Source organism: Fukomys damarensis, unplaced genomic scaffold (genome assembly GCF_012274545.1).
Source record: "Fukomys damarensis isolate Sample0158 unplaced genomic scaffold, DMR_v1.0_HiC HiC_scaffold_5, whole genome shotgun sequence".
Classification (NCBI taxonomy): Eukaryota; Metazoa; Chordata; class Mammalia; order Rodentia; family Bathyergidae; genus Fukomys; species Fukomys damarensis.
In genome coordinates, this window is record NW_022900917.1 from 31,379,851 (window position 1) to 31,400,756 (window position 20,906).

The window sequence follows — 20,906 nt, forward strand, 5'->3', positions numbered from 1 at the left end:
CCTCCGCGTGCCCGGGAGGCCTGAGGGAACCACAGGGGGACCGCACCGCTGGACCGCTCAGCCAGCCGGCTCTCCTTGCCGAATTCCCAGAGGAGTCCATTGGCCATCTCTAGGCGCACTCGGAAAGGATTGATCTGCTGTTTGGTGCGCTGTTTGAATGATAAATCGCTTTGCCGCCTTTTTTTTTTTTTTTCCTTGCCATCACTGGGGATTGAACCCAACTGAGCATCACCCCCCTTTCATTTTTAAATTTTGATACAGGAGATCACAAAATCGCTGAATTGCCCTGGCTGAACTCGAACTGTGGTTGCCCCGCTAGGATTACAGACCTGTGCCACCACCCTGACTTCCCACATCCTCTTGAAAGAACCTGCTCTCCCCTCCCTCAGGTCACTCAGGCCTCGGCCTCGGTAGGGCTTCCAGATAAGTGTAGAGCAGAGCCAAGCTAGACGATTTTATCAGGAGCTGGTAGATGAGATGGCGATGACTCAGGAAATTCGGTTTCTAAACTAGAATTCTGTAAGAAGTTTTCGTTCAAATGACTATGATTGACGTCATATTCATTTATATTCCCTTATAGGGAAGGGAAAAATTGCTTGCCTTCACCCTTTTAGGTTCTTTGCTGCCCATGTGTGAAGTTAACATAAAACACATAAAAGGGGAAGATTTAATCACGTTGATATGCACACGAGTCCCACAAAATACGAAGCTTCAAGAAAGGTCAGATAATTGAAGTTCAGATACCATCCTGAGCTACAGAAAACGGCTTTGGGGTGTCTGGGGGGAGTGGAGACAAGGTATAGAAGGGCGCCAGGAAGACGGATGAGGTGAATAAAAGTTATCTTGTTACGTAAAGAGAGAATAAAAGTTGTTAATGAAAGCATATTCATACAGCCATTCTATTTTTCACGTTCAGCAGAGTATTTAAAAAATTATATGAGAGAGTTGACACTGTTGTCAAGTTGGCTTTGTATTAGAGGACTTTGCCCAGCTGTGAGGCTAATTGTAAATTTCTGAGCACATTAGGTGAGGCTAGGGTAGGATGTTCTGTGGGTTAGATGTATGAAATGCATTTTTAATTTATCAGATTATCAGTTTATGATGGATTTATACAGGAGTAACTCTACCCTAATTCAAGGAACATCTGTACTTTAATAGTGTAGATTTCCTTTATCGATGTAAGTTTCTTTTATAAAAGACCAGCTTTTCAAATCTACTTCTATGTCTGCAATTTCTCTGAACAGCCGGCTTAAATACGCCAAGGAACTATACTTTGGGAGGCACATTTTGGACTCCTAGAGTCATATTTTGGGGTGGTATGTCTTGAGACCCAGTACCCCACTGATCGAGCCCTTAAGGCTTTCTTCTCAGCCTCCTTTGTATTCAGACTCTAGAGTTTCCTTTTTACTTCCAGTCCTCATAGTGTTCTATACTTCTGTGTAAACATACTTTTCACAGGATCTTACTCTGTGCTCCTGGAGACTGTGAGATGGGGTGAATAAGGAAGAAGCCACACAGGCTGGCTGTTTTTATGGAGATAGCAGTTTATTGAGTAGCTTTTATACGTTAGAGTCCGTGTTTCCAGGTGCTTACAACCATTAACACTAATCCCCACTAAACTTTCACTAAGGAGTGTTATCCTAGTTTTTCAGAAGAAATAAAGTTAAGAAAAGTTTGTACAGTGGTAGAACCGGAATCTCCATCGGGCCTTTCTCACGCAACACCTTGTGAAACAGGACCACACCTAACTGCCTTTTGTTTACTGTCCTTATGATAGTACTGAGAGCAGAGGCCACAGTCACCATGCCAAGGTATGTGTTGTATCATCCTTAACACCATCGGAATCTGACGACGGTTTGCCATCTCCCCGCATGCCACAGAATATTCCTCCCCTGCACCACGTCCCTCTTATTGCAAGTCCCTGACCTAATATTAGGATTACCCCAGTCTTCCTTGTACGTATTGAGTGACTCAGGCTATGTGGTTGTCCCAGTAAGGACCTGCATGTCCCACACCTGAGACTTTCCTACCCAGAAGACATCCTGAGGAAGCTTAGTGGATCCTGGGATGCGTGCTGAGAGTGCTGGCTTCCCGGCACTGAGGCAGCTCCCAGGGAGGCAGCTCCTAAATTCTTGGACTCCAGCTCTTCACGCGCTGCTTCAATGTATTGTATTCTCTTCTCTATCATCATAGTGATACACTACTAGCCAGGATTCGGTACTGGGCACAAACTTTCAGCTCATCAAAATCAGCCATGTTACAGAAATACAATAGGAGGGCATCATTAGAGTGCTGCTTACTAGTACTTTAAGAAATAGCCTTTAAACATGAGCCACTACTGAAACAATTTTTACACAGCCTGTACTACAATGAGCAGAAATGTGGCTGAATGTATCTTAGGAAGGTATAAAGCCAAAATACCTATTAGGACAAAGAAGGGTACAGAGGTCCCCCTACCATTCTAGAAACATACTTAATGCCTTTTATTCAAATGCCTCATCATTATCATCTGTTTCATTCTATCCTGTTTTATAAACATCAATAAAATAATGTTTACAAATATTAATTAACTGCCAGCCATTTTTTCACCACATAAGCAATGTAGGTGCCCCATTACCATTATTTATAAGAAATAAAGAGACTCTGAATGCAAGAGTTTAAGGGCATTAGAAATAACCTACTCCAGTACACATGGAAAGATGAATGAATAACTTATTCCAATCATATATAAGTAGATGAATATAGAGAAATATTTTTTCAAGCTCTGAAAAGCATTAAGTACTCTTTTTCCTACCCTGCTAATTAAACTCCTCTTCTGGGTTACTTAACCTGAACCAAACATGAGGCATAAAAGCCAAAAACATTATAAAAATAAATTAATTGAAATTTCGTATTTCTTCATGGAGATTATCTCTTCATTGGAAAAATAGAGGGGAATTCTCACTTGATCATGGTTGATGACAGATTAGGAACAATGAACGACCGTCTTATCCTAGCGTACTTTTACAATTATTAGTAACTAATAACAAATTAGTATCAGTATCAAACGTTAGTAACTATTTTAGTAACAGCACATGGGTAATGCAGGTAATATATCTCTCCTCATGCTGGAAGATAATATCACATTATTCTTATATGTGAAAATGACAGAAGAATCAAGAATTACCAGCAACTCTTCCTCAAATATCTTTAGATTATATAAGACTAATGCAAATCGCTTTAATATTACTGCACCTCTGTTTTATTGTCCATGAATTTAAGGAGATAAAAATTAGATGGACTGATTCCTTTGATCCTTTTCAGTTTATGAAATACTCCAGCAGTAGTATTCATGGCCCTGAAAGAAAGTACTCAAAATTACTCTATTTCCACCTAGTGGTGAAAATGAAACATTTCTCAGATCTACTTAATACATAGTTTGTCAGCTTCGTATGCCACCATCATACATGTAGTTTTGGAGCACACTGTATATAATTTCATTTAAGGACAATCTCCCCGTTAAAATTTGTGTAGATAGTTGTCCACAAAGTTGATTTTAGTATATAATCTTTCCTAAAGACAACAAGTGCTGGTGGCCTAAAAGCACTGAGAAACGGAAGACAACATCACTTGAATAAATTATTGCAGAGAATACCCAAAGCAATTCGTGTTCAGATAGTTATTTCTTCTCTAAGCATTTGACCAAATTAATCAAAAGGGGGGAGCAGAGCGATCACTAGAAATGGTAGATCTCAAATTTTTAGCATACCAACAAATCACCTGAGGATCTTGTTAAACTCTATGGTTGGATCCAAGAGGCCTAGAGTGTGACCAAAACCATGCATTTCTAATACACTCCCAGGTGGTATCAGTGCTATGGGTCTAAGGACCATGCTTTGAAAAGCAAGGTTATAAAATTTGCAAGACTCCACACATGACCTGGTCACAAAGAAATAGCTCTCATTAGTGCATATTTCTATTTTATACCTATAAAATATTTTCTCATTATATACTTGTATAAAAATACATGCATTCTGCACCTGCAGGTTCTACCAACTTCAGATAAAAAAATATTTGGGAAAATTGTGTCTATACTGAGCATGTGCAAACTTTTTTCTTGTCATTATTTCCTAAACAATACAGCATAACAATTCTTTAGACGGCATTTACATTGCATTAGGCATTATAAGTAATCTGGATATGTGTGCAAGTATATGGGAAGATGTTGTCGTCTGCGAGGCTGCTCATGGAACAAGGTTTGGGAGCTTGGATTGGGAGGATAAGGCACGGAATCACGAGGCAGACTCTGTGGAGGTTTCTGGAACACTTTCACTTTATTCAGGAAATGCACAGGCTTATATAGGGACAACCATGGGGGAGGAGCATGGGAGGAGCATTTAACATTTGGTGATATCTTATTAGAGGCATGGCGGAGTGATTTTTCTTGGGCAAGGCAAAGGAGTCACGAACTAGGGGCAGAGGTGTATCCTGTTGGACCGAGCATCTATGCACTTAGGGGAGTTAGGTCAGCCTTAGCAAGGTCTCCAAGTTAGCTCAGGAGACAGGAGTGCAGTGCACCTGGCCCAGCCAAGCTTGAACTTCTCCCACAGGAAGACACATAAGTTATATGCAAATGCTAAGCATTGCAATTTCATGCAGAAACTGGAAGCTTGGGTGTTTTGGTCAGTCTATTTTAGAAAGTGAGACAAAAATTTTGGGGCTGTAAGTCCCAAGTCTTGCAATGAAAACACATAGTTTATACCTACATGTGCTAATACCTCCTACTAACCACCAAATATTGAGCTCCAAATTTGGTTCTCCCACTCAACAATCAGAACAGAGAAAGTCTCAAAAGTACCATGGCCTAAGGATCCTAAATGTGGATCTGAAATCCCTGCTTCATACTGAACTTAAAGTTTGAGCTACAAACTTCTGTCTCTTTAGAATTAATATTATCATTTGGATCTCCTTCAACTTTAGTGTTGTGATCGTCTGTCAACAAATCAGCAAAATTGCCTTCAAAAAATGAAATCATCTTTTACTTTCCTCCTCTTCTCCTTCCTACTCCTTTTGCTTCAGCTTCTGGGTGAGGAATGAGTTTGACTTATATTTGTAACATTTAACCCATCTCATAACCCGTGAACATTTGGCAAGAGCTGAAGACAACAGAGTACCAAGGGGCTCTGCTCTGCTCTGTGGGTGAAACAGAGTAGCTAGAGACTTGGAAGCTGGGCTTCAGTTCGAAGGGATTGTGGTCTCAGAATTTTCACTAGGGCTTCTGACTTATATCCAGACCCTAGCAAGGTGATGGCAGATGTGGTCCAGTCTTCACAAAGAGGGATGTTAAGACCTACGCTGAGGGTCAAATCTCAAGAGTAACACAAAAATGATGTGCTCTTTACCTTCAACTCCTTTTTCCCACATCAGATAGCATTTTATACAAATAGTATTTATTCTAGATATCCTCAGGAAAATGTTGGGGCTCCTAATGTTCTTTCTTTCCCAGTAAGTTACAAGAAGTGAGAACACTTATTTTGTAGAGTGCAAGATAGGGTGAACATCTAATTAGAATCAGGCAGGTCTGGGTTGGTTTGTCATCCTGGTATAATCACAAATAGTGGCCCCTTTCCCTTCATGTATTTCGAATTAAATGATGTTGGGTGAAGAGTTGTTTAACTTCCTCCTCACCTATTAGGCAGCTCCAAAGCCTAAATTTCACGTAAGAAATTCACATGGAGCTCCAGTATCTTCTAACAAAGAACACAAAGGCTGTCTTCCAGGAGGAAAGATGTTGTGAGGCTGTGCTCAGCTTTTCCCTGCTCATGTGGCATTAAACAAACATATCAGACTGCTCTACAACTCACACAGGAAGAGGAGGCAGAACTGTCTGCACCCAACATGCTCCTTTGATTTAAGTCAACCTACATTTTTAGATCACCTAGTCATTATGTGGAACATAATCTAGCCTTTATGTTCTAAGAGTTTGGCATCTAAGTCTCTATTTGCTTTTTAAAAATTTGCATTTTTTTTCATTTAACAACACTTATTCAAAAATCTGTTTTCTTTTAGTTTATTATGTTCTGAAAATTCCCAAGAATTAAAAGTCTGAAATTATCAGGCAACAGCCCCTTCAGATTTCTGGTATTTCATTTTATGTTTTCTCTCTCGCTCTCTCTCTCTCTCTCTCTCTCTCTCTCTCTCTCTCTCTTAAGAAAGCACATTATTTTATTTGGGATGATAAACGTTATATCTCCACTTGCTAATTGAAATTTTACATTTGTTGCTTTCCATTTATATAATCATTTTATTTTTTTTACTTCTTATAATTTCACAAATCATTGTTTATTGTCCTACAAAGTCACCATTTAAATTACTTTTTGTAATTTTTTTAAATGGGCAAAGTAACAAGAATCAATCTCATAGAGAATATGATGCTTTTGTTTGCCAGTCAGCCTAGGGCTTTTTGCTAACTGTGGCTCTGCTAGCTGTCCTGATGTCACCAGATGACACTGGATAATCCTGGATGCCAACAGTTGACACAGCCAGCTGCTGGTCACTGCTGCTGCTGGCCACCAACAGAGTAGGTTGACTGTATCATTACTGGGTGCTGGTCTCTGAAGGCTGCTGGTCTCCGGAGATCCTCAGCGCTAGCAGCTATTAGCATTTCTTGCTCTTTCTTTTGAAATGACTGTTCTATCCACACAACTCAGGGTAGTAGTGTGGTAATCCTCTTCTCCCAAGTAGATTTTCAGGGCTCTGGAGCCCACACCACCCAAGAAATAAAACCTGAACAGTTTTACAGAAGCACCAGAGTGAGTCTTATTTTTAAGACGTAAACTGCAGTACAGAGGGATTGGAGAAGGGAGCCCTCCTAGAATAACCTGATAAATAGCTAGAGAGTGCTGCTTATAAAGCAGGCCCATGTCAGCGAGGAGCAGCTAGCCCTCACTGGAAAGCTAGCCCTGAGGGTTGGGTGTGTTAATAAGAGATCCAGGTTCCTCCCTCCCTGATCTTAGCCTGCCAGGGTGTCCCCTCCTAGCAGTAATGTCTGAAGCGCCAGGAGCTGGGTAGGGGCACCATACTGATGATGTGGCTGCACCCATGTTGGAGTGGGGTGCAGTAGAGTAGCAGCTAGATAGCCAGGGAGGATACTGAAGCAGGCTGTTTCTGTCCACTGGGGAGGTGAGAGGGAGAAAAGGTGGGGGGGGCACGGCAGCTCTGGCCGAGCCCAGTCCTGGGGTTGGCAGGGGTGCTTCCTGCCTGTCTCACTGTGACTGGGGTCCTCATATCCCCTGCTGACTCAGATAACCAGTGTCCTTGCCTCTGTTCTTGAGGATTGTTTTTTCCCTCTTTCTTTACTACTCTTCTTCTTGACTCATTTTTCTAAGTCCTTTCTATGGACCTCCTTTCAAATCTTCTCCAGGAGGCTCTAAGACCTAGATTGAATAATGAGAAGTAAAAAAAACTAAACAGGCCAAGAATAAGTGATGAGTTTGAATTAGTAACAAGAAGTTTCCCATCAGAGTAAGGACCAAATAGCCTCACAGCTGAATTCTACCAAACATTTAAAGAACTAAAAAGAATTTTCTTAAATTATTCCAGAAAATTGAGGAGGAACTCTTTCAAACGCATTCTATAAGGCTAGTATTACTCTGATACCAAAACTAGACAAACCCCAACAAAAGGAAGGAAACTATAGGCCAATATCACTGATTAACATAGATGCAAAATCTTTAGCAAAGTACTAACAAACCAAATTCAGTGGCACATCAAAAAGATTATTCATGTGATCAAGTGGAATTCATCCCAGCAAGGCAAGAATGTTCAACATATACAAATCTTTTTTTAATTGACTAATAGCAATTTTATATGCTTATGGGACCAAATATTACATTATATGTATAAAAATAAAATACTGGTAAATAAGTTTAAAAATATGAAAATTCTGTATACTGAAAACTATAGAAAATGGATGAAGGATACTGAAAATGATATAAATAAATGAAAAATTGTTCTATGTTGATGGATAGAAAGAATTAATATTGTTAAAGTATTTGTCATCTAAAGCAATCTAAAAATTCAATGCAATCTCTGTCAAAATTCCAATATTCTTTTTCACAAAAAACGAAAAAGCAATCCTAAAACTCATAGGGAATTACAAAAGATCCTCAATAACAAAAGCAATCATAAGCTAAAAAAAGTGAAGCTGAAGGCATCATACTGCCTGATTTCAAAATATACTACAAGAGTATACTAATCAAAGCAACCTGGTACTAACATTAAAAACACACATAGATGAATTGATAGAATATAGTACTCAAAAGGAATCTGTGCTTTTATAGTCAAATGATTTTTTTTTTTTACCAACGTCCCAAGCATGCACAATGGGAAAAGACAATTTCTTCAGTAAATAATTTGGAGAAAACTAGGTTTCCAAATGCAGAAGAATGCAATTGGACCCTACTTCACACCCTATACAAAATCATCTAAAAATGGATGAAAGGCTTAAATGTAAAACCTGAAACTAGAAGAAAATATAGGGAGAAAGCACCATGACATAAGTCTTGGCAGGCATTTTGCTTTTGTGGTATCATGTGAGTTTTCCAAGACGCAATAAAATCCTTTTTTAAAAAAAGCCACCTCTTTCTCAGGAACAATGTAGGTTTTCCAAATGGATATATCCTGTTGAAAACTACTGTACCAAATGCCACTCAACTGTCCCAGGTAAACTTTGCTCAAATTAGAAAGATTTTGTCTTGAGAAACAGTCAATCATGAAGCAACATAGTCACTGCCAAACTCTCCCTGTGCTTTATTCCCAGGTTCAACAAACCTGGGAATAAACTGTCTTTCAGGCGTGCATGTTGAGTTGTACAACTTGCATGATAAAAGTTGCCAGTGTACAGGTCAAAACTGGAATTCTCTACCACCCCAGACAGCTTAGCAAATAAGGACAAGAAAATCTGCAGTTTTGCCTTGATGATGGCATCAACACTTTCTTTTGAGATGAGAGAATCAGAAGCCAAACTTAGTGATTTCTACCACATTCTCTGAACACCTTTGTTTTTCAATGGAAACTATATGGTGTTCCTTGACCATATAGTCAAGTTTATTGTTATAACAAGTTTATTGTATTTGTTGCACTACATAAAATCTCATTAGTTCTGCAATGATATTATATCATACAAAATATATATACAGTATATCATAAAAAATAGTAAAAACTCTAATCAGTCAACCAAGACAGAGATATCATAATGAACTCTCTAAAGAGCCATGAACTCAAGTCAGTCTTGCAACAAATCCTTCAAACTTTAAGGTATCCTAGAACTCTCTTTCTTTTCTACTATTTCTACTATTCTGGGCTAGGACTAGCTTCTAGAAACAGAAAAGAAGTCAATTTATTGGTGCCCCTTTGAACATTGCTTACTATACAAAAGTTAGTTACTTTGTGAAAAGAAGTCTCTTCCCCCAAGTTGAATATCTTTCCATTATATAGTATTTTAAAATTTTGATTGGTGAGATATATTCAGGAAAATTTAATTCTATTATGGAACAGAAAAGTCCTAACTGCCTAATATTTGAAAGCAAGTGGTAATACAAATCACAAATGGAAACAAATTGAAAAATCACTGAAGAATTTAGCAAATGTTTTATTTATCATTTCCAAATAAAGAATAAATAGTGACACTAAATTCTGAGAAAAATGTGCCAGGTTTCCTTTTGCCACGTGCTTGCCTGTTGCAGTGACAATGAAACCAGAGTTTTGTAGAGCAAGGCTCCGGATCTTTCACTGACTGATCTTTCACACCCAAAGCCTTAAGCCTTCAGAGCCAGAGGGTAGGGAACCTAACTAGTCCAGGTCACTAATCCAAATAAGAAGTAAAACTTGCTCTCTAATGCCCACACCCATACCAAGCACATATAATTTTTAATTGCATACCTTGGCAGTAATTCTTGGTCAGACCTGATCTCAGTATGATTAGTTGTCACTTGATCAGACATATTATTAGTAAATCCTTTAAAGTTATACAGTTTTACTTCTGAGTATGGATTAATGAATCAGATTTAGAACTAAAGAGGAATCTTAAAATCCCAGAGTTTGGAGGAATTAATGTTAATTCATCTAAAACCCATTCAAGATTTCTCCCACAAGCAGATAATATAATCCCAAATTAAATGTTTACTAAGAATGTCAAGTATATTTTATAGTTAAGTATTTTAAAAACACTATTAGAAGAGATATAATTAACCTAAACTTTAAGTTTTTTTAGTCAATGCATGTTTGACCTATAAATATAGTAGTTAAAATTTGATGGTTAAGATAATACTGGTATGGATTTTAAATGGATATATAATCATTTAACAATGATTAATTATGCCACTGCTTGGTCTCCACTTTCATTCATCAGGAAAACCATACATCAAAATAATCATATGTGTCTTAAAAATACACAAGCATACCTAACTTGCTATTTAAATTCTAGTGGAGTCTTTTAGGTTTCTTAGAGAAATCCTAAAAATATATCTTTTTATCAATTATTTTTAAAACCTCTGTGGTCTCAATTCCCCTTCATTTGAATTTTAAAAGACTTGTGTAAAAAGATGCTTCCAAAGGGGAAGTGGGTGGGGTAGTTTGGAAAGAAATAAATATGAGAAAAGGAAAAAACAGAAACAAAGTCTTTGTAAATAGAGAGGGGTGGAGGGGTTAAAAGAAGGGCAAGAGAACGGGGGAAAATATAACAATCAAGATGCATCATGTGAAGGTACAAATTCCCAATAATGAATGTCATCATATTGTACACTTAAAATGTTCCAATAACCTTAACGCATTTTTTAAAAGATGTTTTTAAAGCCACATTTGAGAGAGGACTCTGTCTCTATCATAACTGTAGGCCTCATATGCTAAGATAGGCCAGGCAAAGAAAAAATGGCATTATGCCTAAAACAATAATTTTATTAAATATCCATTCTAAAGGCAGAAGGATATGATAAAAAGATCAGAGGCCTACCATATAGGAGACTGTAGTTCTACATATTAGTCTACTAAAAATAGCTATATAAACTTAGATTTTTGTTTGTTCATCTGTACAATGAGATCAGAGTAAATTAAAATTTCACATGAAAATCTTTTTGAATATAAATTCCATTATCAAACAAATTAAAGAAATTCGGCATACCTTGATTCCCACTGCAGTTGCTTAACTTGTATCAACATGCTTAAGTCTCTGGGAAATCTTGAATTTAAAGAGTATATTTGACATTTATATCAACATTTTTAGAAGCAGATAAATTACAAAACCTTCCTTAGTTGACACCACCCTTTAAACATCCTTTCGCATGCTCTGATGAATACTCTTTAAGAAAATGTTGATGATAACCTTTAGCCTTAAAAGGACGGAATTTTATCATCAAGAGTGTTCCATGGGAATGAAGAGTCACCGTGCACACGTCACTGGTCTCAAGGAACATGCACAAGTCCAGAGAGGAGCAGTGCTCATGAATGTCTCCTAATAAAAGGTGTTCTGGATGATGCCCCTGAAGCCCAGAAAGTGAGAGAGGAGCAAAGGCATTTAGAGAAAACACCAGGAACAAACGTGGGGCACTAGAGGAGGAAGAGAGGCTGTTTGTTGAGGATGAAAACAGAAAGGTGTTTGGCGGAAGGGGGAAAAGGGACCAAATACATCTTTTGTTGTAGTAGTAATGCGTACTGAGAGATACTGCTTTTTTCTAAAGGTGCATCAGGATATAGTTTTACCTCTCTAAAGATCATACCAATTGGTAAAAGTTTTCTGGCCCTATGGTTCTCTCTGATTCCAATGAGTGATGTGTTACCCTAAGATGAAATATGAAGAACTCTATCTAATGTGCCTCTTCTCTCTTTTCCTTTTTCAATAGCCCTGCCCACCCCCTTTAAATTCCAACTTCCTTGTTCTAGCCTTGTGTCCACAGGGACCTGAGAGACTAATTCATTTTAATGTCTCACATGATTTAATTCGTATTGGACCCTCTAGGAGGTATTCACATTTTAAAAGAAGCGAAGGAGCAATGCTTATGCCAGAGGTTGAACCACAATGGTGAGGTTTGTGGCCACAGCATGCACCACTGTAGGTGACGTGATGGGTGAGTAAGTGAACCAGCAGCGGAGGTAAAGAAAAAATAGTTGAAGATGAAGACATAGAGCAAGAAACAATTCTAGAGCAAAATGATGACAAGAGTACAGCGAAGTCACTGAGGACTCCAGTAGGTAGCCCTGGTGTTAGATTCGATTATTTTTTCAAAGCCAAGTAGCCTAGTTTTTAAGAAGAAGTTAGCAACTTTTTCTTGAGCAGGCACCATTTACCGTATATATTGTGTGCACTCACGCACAGGAGGCATAGAAAATGATTTTTGAGGATTCTGTAATACCTTCACAGAGCATTCCATCGACACCCTAAAAAGAAAACTGTACTTCTACAGTTTTTGAAACTACAACAAAAAACTGCCGATGTTCTTCTAATCATCTGTCGTCTAATTAAAGGACGAAATATAATGGTTGAAAATTAAAATATATACCATGAAGTCTTTTCAGACTCAGGCTCCTGGGAAATTTTTGTAATAAGAGTTTTTATCGTTTTTGCTCCACTCCCTTCTGGCAGCAAGATCTTACTGAAGGAATTATATTCAGAGAGATGGAAGAGTTCTCTGAGTTGAGGCAACTATAAACAAGAAATCCTCAGCGACAGAGGAAGAGGGAATTTTCCAAAATAACCTCCCATGGGGGCGGGGACTAGTCATCTTTGAAAACTCGCGAAACACTAAATATACTGCAGATATATTCAAATTTATTATTCAGATAAAACTATCTTAGTCAATAAGAGTTTTTCAACCCTTTAGCGTCCCTCAATTTCCCCACCATAGAGGGGCCAAAGGTGGCCCAGTGGGAGCAGGGAGAGGAGAGAATTCCAGTTTTCCGGAGGGGACTTCCCCATTCTGCAGAAGCCCAGAGAGGGTGGCAGCTGCTCCTGGCTTGCACGCTGGGAAGGTCCACCCTGACCTCACTCCGGCTGCACAGCCGGAAGTCTGACTGCGCAGGAGCGCTCTCATTCTGTTGCACTTTGCCCTCCTCCTTTGCCCCTGCTTTGGCTTGTTTTTGTTTTTTCACACCGGCAGGAGATGTCTACCATTTTTTAAAAAGAAAATTGCTAAGATCTACGGTAAATGTAAAACTCTACTAGGTCAATCAGCACCATTGAAAACAAATGCCAGGAAGATAGGCTCACAAAATTTGAACAGGAAAACCTCACTTAAAAATTGCTAGGGTTTAGGACTGGGGATTTAGCTCAGCGGCTCGGTGGCCTGCCTTGCAAGCGCAAGGACCCAAGTTTGATTCCTGGTACCACCAAAGAAAAAAAAATTACTGAGTGTTTTTTTTTGGGGAGGGGGTGTTTGTTTTTACCGTGGCCAGAACCCAGAGGACAGCACCACTCTGCACATGATTCCATGGAGTGCAGAAAAGGGAATTAAGAACACTGAATCTCTATAGGAATTTGTGACCATTCATGTATTGTTAGGGTTGGGGAAAGAAGACAACCAAGAGTTCAATATTAGAATTTTTTTTTTTTTTTTGGCCAAAGAAAGTTTGGGTCCTGGAAGTGTCTGGAGATTAAGCCCCTATTAATCCTCCTTTTATTATTAAGAGATTACATCACCTTTTCTTCTGCACTTGCTTAAGTTATCTGAGATAAGGTGGAGAAAGAGGCTTTGAAGGCTGAGTTGACTTGCTTGCTCAGTTTCTCTTTAACAACAACAAGAACAGAAATAATAAATTTAAAAAATGTTTTCTCTCTTTGTCTGCAGACCATCTCCAAACCTTCACTGAACTTTTCAAAGACAGGAGACCAACCTGGGCAATGGAGCAATTTTAGTGAGACCCTGTCTCAGAATAAAAAATAATGAGTTTGGGATGTAGCCCAGGATGAAGACCTTGGGTTCAATCTTTTGTAAACTTATTTCTAGAATTGTTCCTAGTACCCAGGATTATCAAAATCATCATCTCTTACATCTTTTCTCTTAACTAAGTAAAAAATAGGGCTCATTTTCAAAAAGTTCTGAAATAAATGTTTTAGAAAGTATGAGGAACTTTTATAAAAGGTTTGACCTACTTGAGAGAAGTGGGGCAGATAGTTTAGGCAACTATTGTCAGTTAAATTACTGCTGATTTTAGAGGGGTATCGCAGAACTTCTGGTATCTTCCGACCTTCCATACAAACGCTATGAAGACAAGAGATGCAAAGTATCCCCCAGTGCTCATTTATGCTGGGATCACAGCACAAGTTCTATGTGCCTACACCCTCCTGGATGGCTTGCTTTGATATTGTTCTCTCATACCAATGAATCAACAGCGACAATGCTGAGAGGACTTTAAAGTGGCTAGTCACGCGTGCGGTCATCCCCTGGCGCCCTGCCACGGGCTACTAAATGGCCTCATTCACTTCTCTGTCCAAGAAGCATTTCCAGCTGGGTGCTACACTTTGTGCTTGAAAGTAGAAACAGGAGTCCAGAAAGACAGCACAGTCATTGGGTAGAATATTTGACATCACTGTACTGTATGAGAAGGGACTAATCTTGTTACTGAACATGATAAATCAAGAATAAAGCCTGTAATCCCAGTGCTCTGAGAGGCTGAGGAAAGAGAATCAAAGATTCAAGGCCAGGCTGAGCAACTTAGGAACTTAGTGAAACCGTGGCTCAAAAATATAAGAAAGGCCTGGGTCAGTGTGAAGCCCCAAGTTCACTTCCCAGTATCACCAAAAACAAAAATAAAAAGGGAAAAAAATCAGGATAAAGTGTAGAGTAGGAGCCCTTATTTGTGGCAAACTTGTAAAATAATACCACCTCTTTGGAAATGTGTTTGGGGTATTATTCACTAATGTTAAACATTTACATCAATTTACAGATGTGCAAAAATGTTCATGATAGTCTTATTTGTAATAGCCACAAGAGGCAAATAATTCGAATGTTTATGAACAATAGAATTCTCAGTCTGAAATATTCATAAAATGGAATCATAAAATCAGCAACAAGTGAAAAACTACAGCTACTGGCAATCACTTGAATGAATTTAATTATCACATTGAACAATAGCATTCACATACAAAAAAGATTAAACTTCTGAAGATTTTACCAACAAAAAAACATTTTAACGTTGATCAAATGAATCTATAGGTTTAGAAACCAAAATAACAGCCTCCTTTGGGAAGGAGAGCAGGAGGAGCGATGGCAAGATGGCGTAGGAGCATCTGAGTGAGTTGGCCTGGAAGATGATCACACAGGTGGGCTCTCCCTGTGATAGCTCATGGATTTGTGTGTTCTTCTATACGGAGTGTTTTGCTTTACTTAGAAATGTTTACTTAAAAAAACAGAAAATATAAAGATCAGAGAAAGAACTATGAAGTGTCTGAACTATGAAATATCTCAGGAAAAAGTAATTAAAATGTTCAATAAAATTCTACCTATTTATTAATTATAGCTTATAAAGAGGTCCTCTTTAATTATTTTAATTAAGAGGAGGATACATAATTTAGCAATTTTTACTTTGACCTTTTTAACCTGTCGGCTGGGTGCAGCTAGAACCGGTTTAGTTTAACAGTTAGGGAGAGGTGCTGGGAGGGCACATGATTGCTTTTGAGCTTCTGTGTTTCAGGGCTACGCTCCCAGCTGGGAAGGTGAAGTTACTAACAAGGGTGCTGAGGACTCCTTTGGGAGGCTCTGTGTTGTGGTGGACCTGAGCTGGAACTTCAGCCCTGCCACATACGAGCTGTCTGAGCGTAATCTTGGGTTGCCTCATCTTTAAAGGGGATCACAAGTACCCATTTTAATGAAGACTGTGTTACACATATGCGTACACATGTATACGGGTTATAAATGCCACATAATCTTGCATAACAACTGTTATTATTACCTCACTTATTGTTATCCAAATAAATAACTTGAACAAGCATAAAATACAAGTTTTATTTTGTTCTTACTATATGCTCAAATGTTCCAGAAGCACAGCACCCAGCAAACTCCAGAAGCAATCAGACCCTAGCAAATAACTGGCCTAATTCAAAATGTCTGAAGCTGGTGTTCTCTGCGGCCCCAGATACTTCCCTCAGAATGTGAACTAACCATTATGCCCCTAAATTTTACCTGTTAGTATAACTAATGTTCCCCATATAGGGACTTACTTTAAAATCCTCAATAGTATATATCCTTATTTATCATTGTATTATTGAATGCCTCCAGGAAGAGTTAAGTAGAAAAGAGGGTGGGCCATGAGCTCTAGAAGGTTTTTAAAAAGAAAAAGACAAAAAGTATTGCTATTAACATAAATAGGCACAAGGGAAGGAAACACATAATTCCTGAATATTCATGTATGCATCCACTGAAAGGAATAGACAGGCTAGGAATTTAGTGCCTGGCACATCGGAGAGCACTGTAGATAGAGCTTAACTATCAACTCTATAACCATCAGTACACAGCTTAACTCTTAATACATTAAGGTCTTATAGTTTACATTCATTATTGAGATCTTCTACCTTTACATGACAGGTCTTGGTTCTCATTTTTTCCCTTGTCCCTGCTCTCCCTTCACCCCCTCCTCCCTTCCCTATTTACAAATACTTTTTTCCCATTTTTTCGTTTTCTCATATTTTTGCTTTCCCCTACCTTTCCCACTTCCCCTACACCTTAAGCCTTTTCTTCCTATTTCACATTGTCAATTATAGCACTAGGGTCTTATTTACACTTTTAGCTTTTCACGCCAGAGAAACTATTTGTTATTTACACATGTGTGACTTATTTATTTCACTTAAGAGTATAACCTCACTATGCATCCATTTTCCTGTGAATGACTTGAATTTCTCATTCCTTATGGCTGAATAATATTCCATTTTATAGAAAAACCACATCTTCTTTATCCAGTCTCCAAATGATGGGCAAATGGGCTGTTTCCACTTTTTAGCTATTACAAACTGTGCCACTATAAACATGGGTGCACATATATCACTGTGGTATGAATCTTTCAATTCTTTTGGAAAGATACCCAGCCAGCAGAGGGATAGCTGGGTCAAATGGAACCTCTAATCCCAGCTCTTTGAGGTATCTCCATATTAATTTCTATAGTGGTTGCACCAGTCTGCACTCCCACCAGCAATGGAGAAGGGTTCCTTTCTCCCCACAACCCTGCCAACATTGGTTTTTGGTTGATTTCTTGATAGCAGCCATTCTTACTGGAGTAAGGTGGAATCTTAGTTTTGTTTTCATCTGCATCTCTTGAATGACCAGTGATGTTGAACATTTTTGCCTATATTTATTTGCTGCTTTTACTTGTTTGTCTGAGAAATGTCTGTTCATTTCAGATGCCCATTTTTGAATCAGATCTTTATATTTGGGGGGGTCTGATTTTTTTTGAGTTCATTATATATTCTAGATAATAGTCCTTTGTCTGAGGAGCAGCTGGTAAAAGTTTTTTCCCACATTGTAGGTTGTCTCTTAGCTCTGTTGGTGGTTTCTTTTGCAGTGCAAAAGCTTTTTAATAAAATGAGATCCCAATTGTTGATTCTTCGTGCTAGTTCCCGTGCTACTGAGGATTTATTCAAGAAGTCTTTTCCTTTAAATCCTTATAGTTTCTTGTCTATAAAATGCTTATTATTAGAGTGCTCAAATTTTTCTCTTAAACTTATTTAATTCTTTAGTCTTTTTAAAAGGAAATTTGGTAGTCTGTTTTCGCTTTTTATATCTCCAAAAGATATCTTAGTCTGAAACTACTCATAGGGAATGAGAAGTTGTGGAATTAACACAGACTACTTTCTTATGATCCCAAAACACACTCAAAATCACACCATTCATCTTTTAATTCTGTTCAGCTCAATGCCTATTACACCAATAGATCTTTACAGGTGAGAAAGACTTTAAAAGCTGATTCTGGGCCGATAGCCAGATAGGCAAGGAACATTTGTTCCCTTGTTTTCTTACCTGTCTGTGAAACTTTCTTTAAATTTGTTGACCAAGAAGTATTGGTTCTGACATAATTTAATTAGGCATGTATGAAACTGCGGTGTTCCAGAATCTGAAACTGACATAATTAAGGTGAAATGCAGTGTGCACCTCTGATACAATTTTTTAATGTCACACTCCGTCACTCCTGTTTAATATCAAATCACAAGAGATATTTTTCATCTTTTAATTGTATTTTACATGCCCCAAAGCAATTAAATTTCAGAAAAAAATTATTGAAGCAAGGAATAAGGTCCAAAATAATCAAGCTCACAAAAGTTGCTTTCACTCAACGATGTCTCTAGCAGATATTCAGGAGCCAACTGGATCATCACTTTGCCCTGTACTCTCAACTCCTCCTTATAAAGCTACAACTCAGCCTAAAGCTTGATTTTGCCTTATGACATTTAATTTTTTAAAATCCCTAATTATATCCCAACTTCTAGCTACTATTTGTTTTCTGTTTTAACTTACAACCAAGTTTAGTCTAACTTATTTTCCTTCATTGATCTCTTGTTTGTTTGTCTGCTTGTTTTGGTGGTAGCGGGGATGGAACCCAGGGCCTTTGCAATGAGCTACATCCCTACCCCCCTTACCCCCACCACAAGGTCTCACTAAGTCACTAAATTGCTTAAGGTTGGGGTCAAATTCACTCTTCCCGACTCAGCCTTACAGTGTGCTGGGATTATAGGTGTGCATCAACTCAATCTTATTGCTGTTTCATCTTTTAAATTTTGTTACTTAGTCTTAAGTTGGGCATCCCCAGAAATGGATTCTGATAAGAATTAGATGGGAGAGCATAGTGACACATGTCTCTAGTACCAGCTGCTCAGGAAGCTAAGGCTCCAGGATTAAAAGTTCAAGGCCAGTTTGGGCAGTTTAGCAAGACCTTGTCTCAGAAGAAAATTGAAAAGGAATATGGAGATGTAGCTCACCGGTAGAGAATTTATCTACTATTTGTCAGGTCCTTGGTTCAATCCTCAGTACCCTGGGAGGTGAGGTGAGGAACTAGGTGGCAGAGGTTTATTTGGGAAATAGTCTCTGTCAGGGAAAAAGGAAAATGAGTCAGAGAAGGGAAGAGCCATTACGGATGTGTTAATATATAGGTAGCACCGTGGGATTCTGAGATCTGAATCTCCTCTGGCACTTTCAGGAAACTGTGTAGAACAAGTCTTGGAGGTTTTGCTCCTTGGAGTTGGGAATGCTGGGGTACTTACCAACCAACTCACATCCCAGCCAACTCTTGGATGTGACTCAGCTCCTGCTAATCCGGACACCCCTCGGGGGGGCGCAGGTGCTTGCAGTCAAGTGCACTGCTTCAACCATGGTAATAAGCTTCCAGCTCTCACCGCTTGGCCTTCGTGACGGGAGTCAGTGATCTCATAATTGCCAAACCTAGTGCGTTCTCTGTCCTCGTCCTCTTGTGTGCCAAATTTGGCTTGCAGTCCTTGCCCGTTGATGTTCTGTCTTCCTTCATTTTTTTTCCTTCCAGTTCTGGGGATCCAATCCAGGATCCCGCATAAGAGGCAAGTGCTGCGACACTGAGGCACACCTCCCGCCCTTCCTCCTTCAAAGCCAGTTTTCTTTGCTTCTTCTACGCCTCTATCACTTTTGTCTCCCAGTATTGATGCTTTCCAGGAACCTGCGTTGCAGTTCTCGCTCTCTTCACTATTCTCGGGACACGTTGACGCTTTTTCCCGTGTTGTAACTCCTACCACTACCACCACTCTGACGGCGCCTTCCAGGAGATATGTATCTCCTCACCTCCTCTCCTGAGGCCACTCTCATGTACCTGCAACACTGAATTCTGCCCTTTGGTGTCACACTGTGCCTTTGCCAGAACGTTAGCGTATTTAAAGTCAACATTCATAGCGCGGAAGGGTTCTGAGTCCATCGCAGTAGTCTGACACCAGCCCTCCAAGTGCTCAGGGTAAAAAGCACTGCAGTCATATTTTATTCTACTTTTTCTCTCACGCCCCACAATCCACCCCCAAGTCTTGTTGGATCTACTTTTCAAGATATAGCCAGAACATAACCACCGTTCTCCACCCGCTCTGCTGTTAACCTGATCCCTCATGCCACTGTTCCTTTTCCAGACCAGAGTCCTAACCTTTTGCTCTTCCTCCTTTCTCTTCTCCGTGGGAAGCCTCAGTGATATTATTATATCATGTCCTTCCTCTACTAATACTATAATAGGTTCTTTATTCCGCTGTTAGTAAAAGCAAAAATTTTTTCAGCGGCCTATAAATCTAACATGAGTTCATCTCTGCTCCCTTCTTAACACCACATCCTTCTACTCTACTCCTACTGCAGGAACACTGGCCTGCTTGACATTCCTCTAGTGCTCCAAGTATGCCTACCCCAGGGCCTTTGAACTTATATCCCTGCTGTTGTTTGCTGCTCTGCCTAGAACATTAGTTCCCAGGAACCTTTGCTTCTTTACCTGCTCTAGTCTTCATTCAGATGTTACATTCTCTGTGTAGCCTTCTTTGACCACTCAGTTTAAAACTGAAAGTTCCTAACCTTAACATTCTCTACTCCACTTTCCAACTTTCTTTCTCTTTGTATCACAGTCTAATTACATGCATTTTATTTATTAATTTCATTTTCTATCTTTGCTCACTAGGATCTAAGGTTCATCTAAGCTCATTGATCTATTCCCAGATCAAAAGTAGTTCTATCATGTAAGAAGTACTCCAAAAAATGTTGGCCATCATTATCCATAGACCAGAACACACCAGCTCTATCCTGAATGCTTGTTGAATCAATTGGTACATTCATGATTAAATATATACCATCAGTTCTATACCTAAACTATCCTAACATGAAAATAAAAATACCTCCAACTTCTACTTCTGCTTCAAACCTCTTCTATGACTCAACAGTGAAATACGAATGATCTTCTTT

General features: G+C 39.0%; 1 protein-coding gene and 1 long non-coding RNA gene across 2 annotated transcripts in view; both read right to left on the reverse strand.

Annotated features, from left to right (window-relative positions):
• The window catches only part of Fabp5 (fatty acid binding protein 5), a 143,406-nt gene that overhangs the window by 4,424 nt on the left and 118,076 nt on the right, over positions 1 to 20,906 (reverse strand). The gene's annotated exons all lie outside the window — the stretch shown is intronic.
• Positions 15,253 to 19,313, reverse strand: LOC104870578. Its single transcript, XR_782552.1, has 3 exons — positions 19,217 to 19,313; positions 18,935 to 19,040; positions 15,253 to 15,369 (listed from the first exon to the last, which is right to left on the reverse strand). It is a non-coding gene; the product is annotated as an uncharacterized LOC104870578 (long non-coding RNA).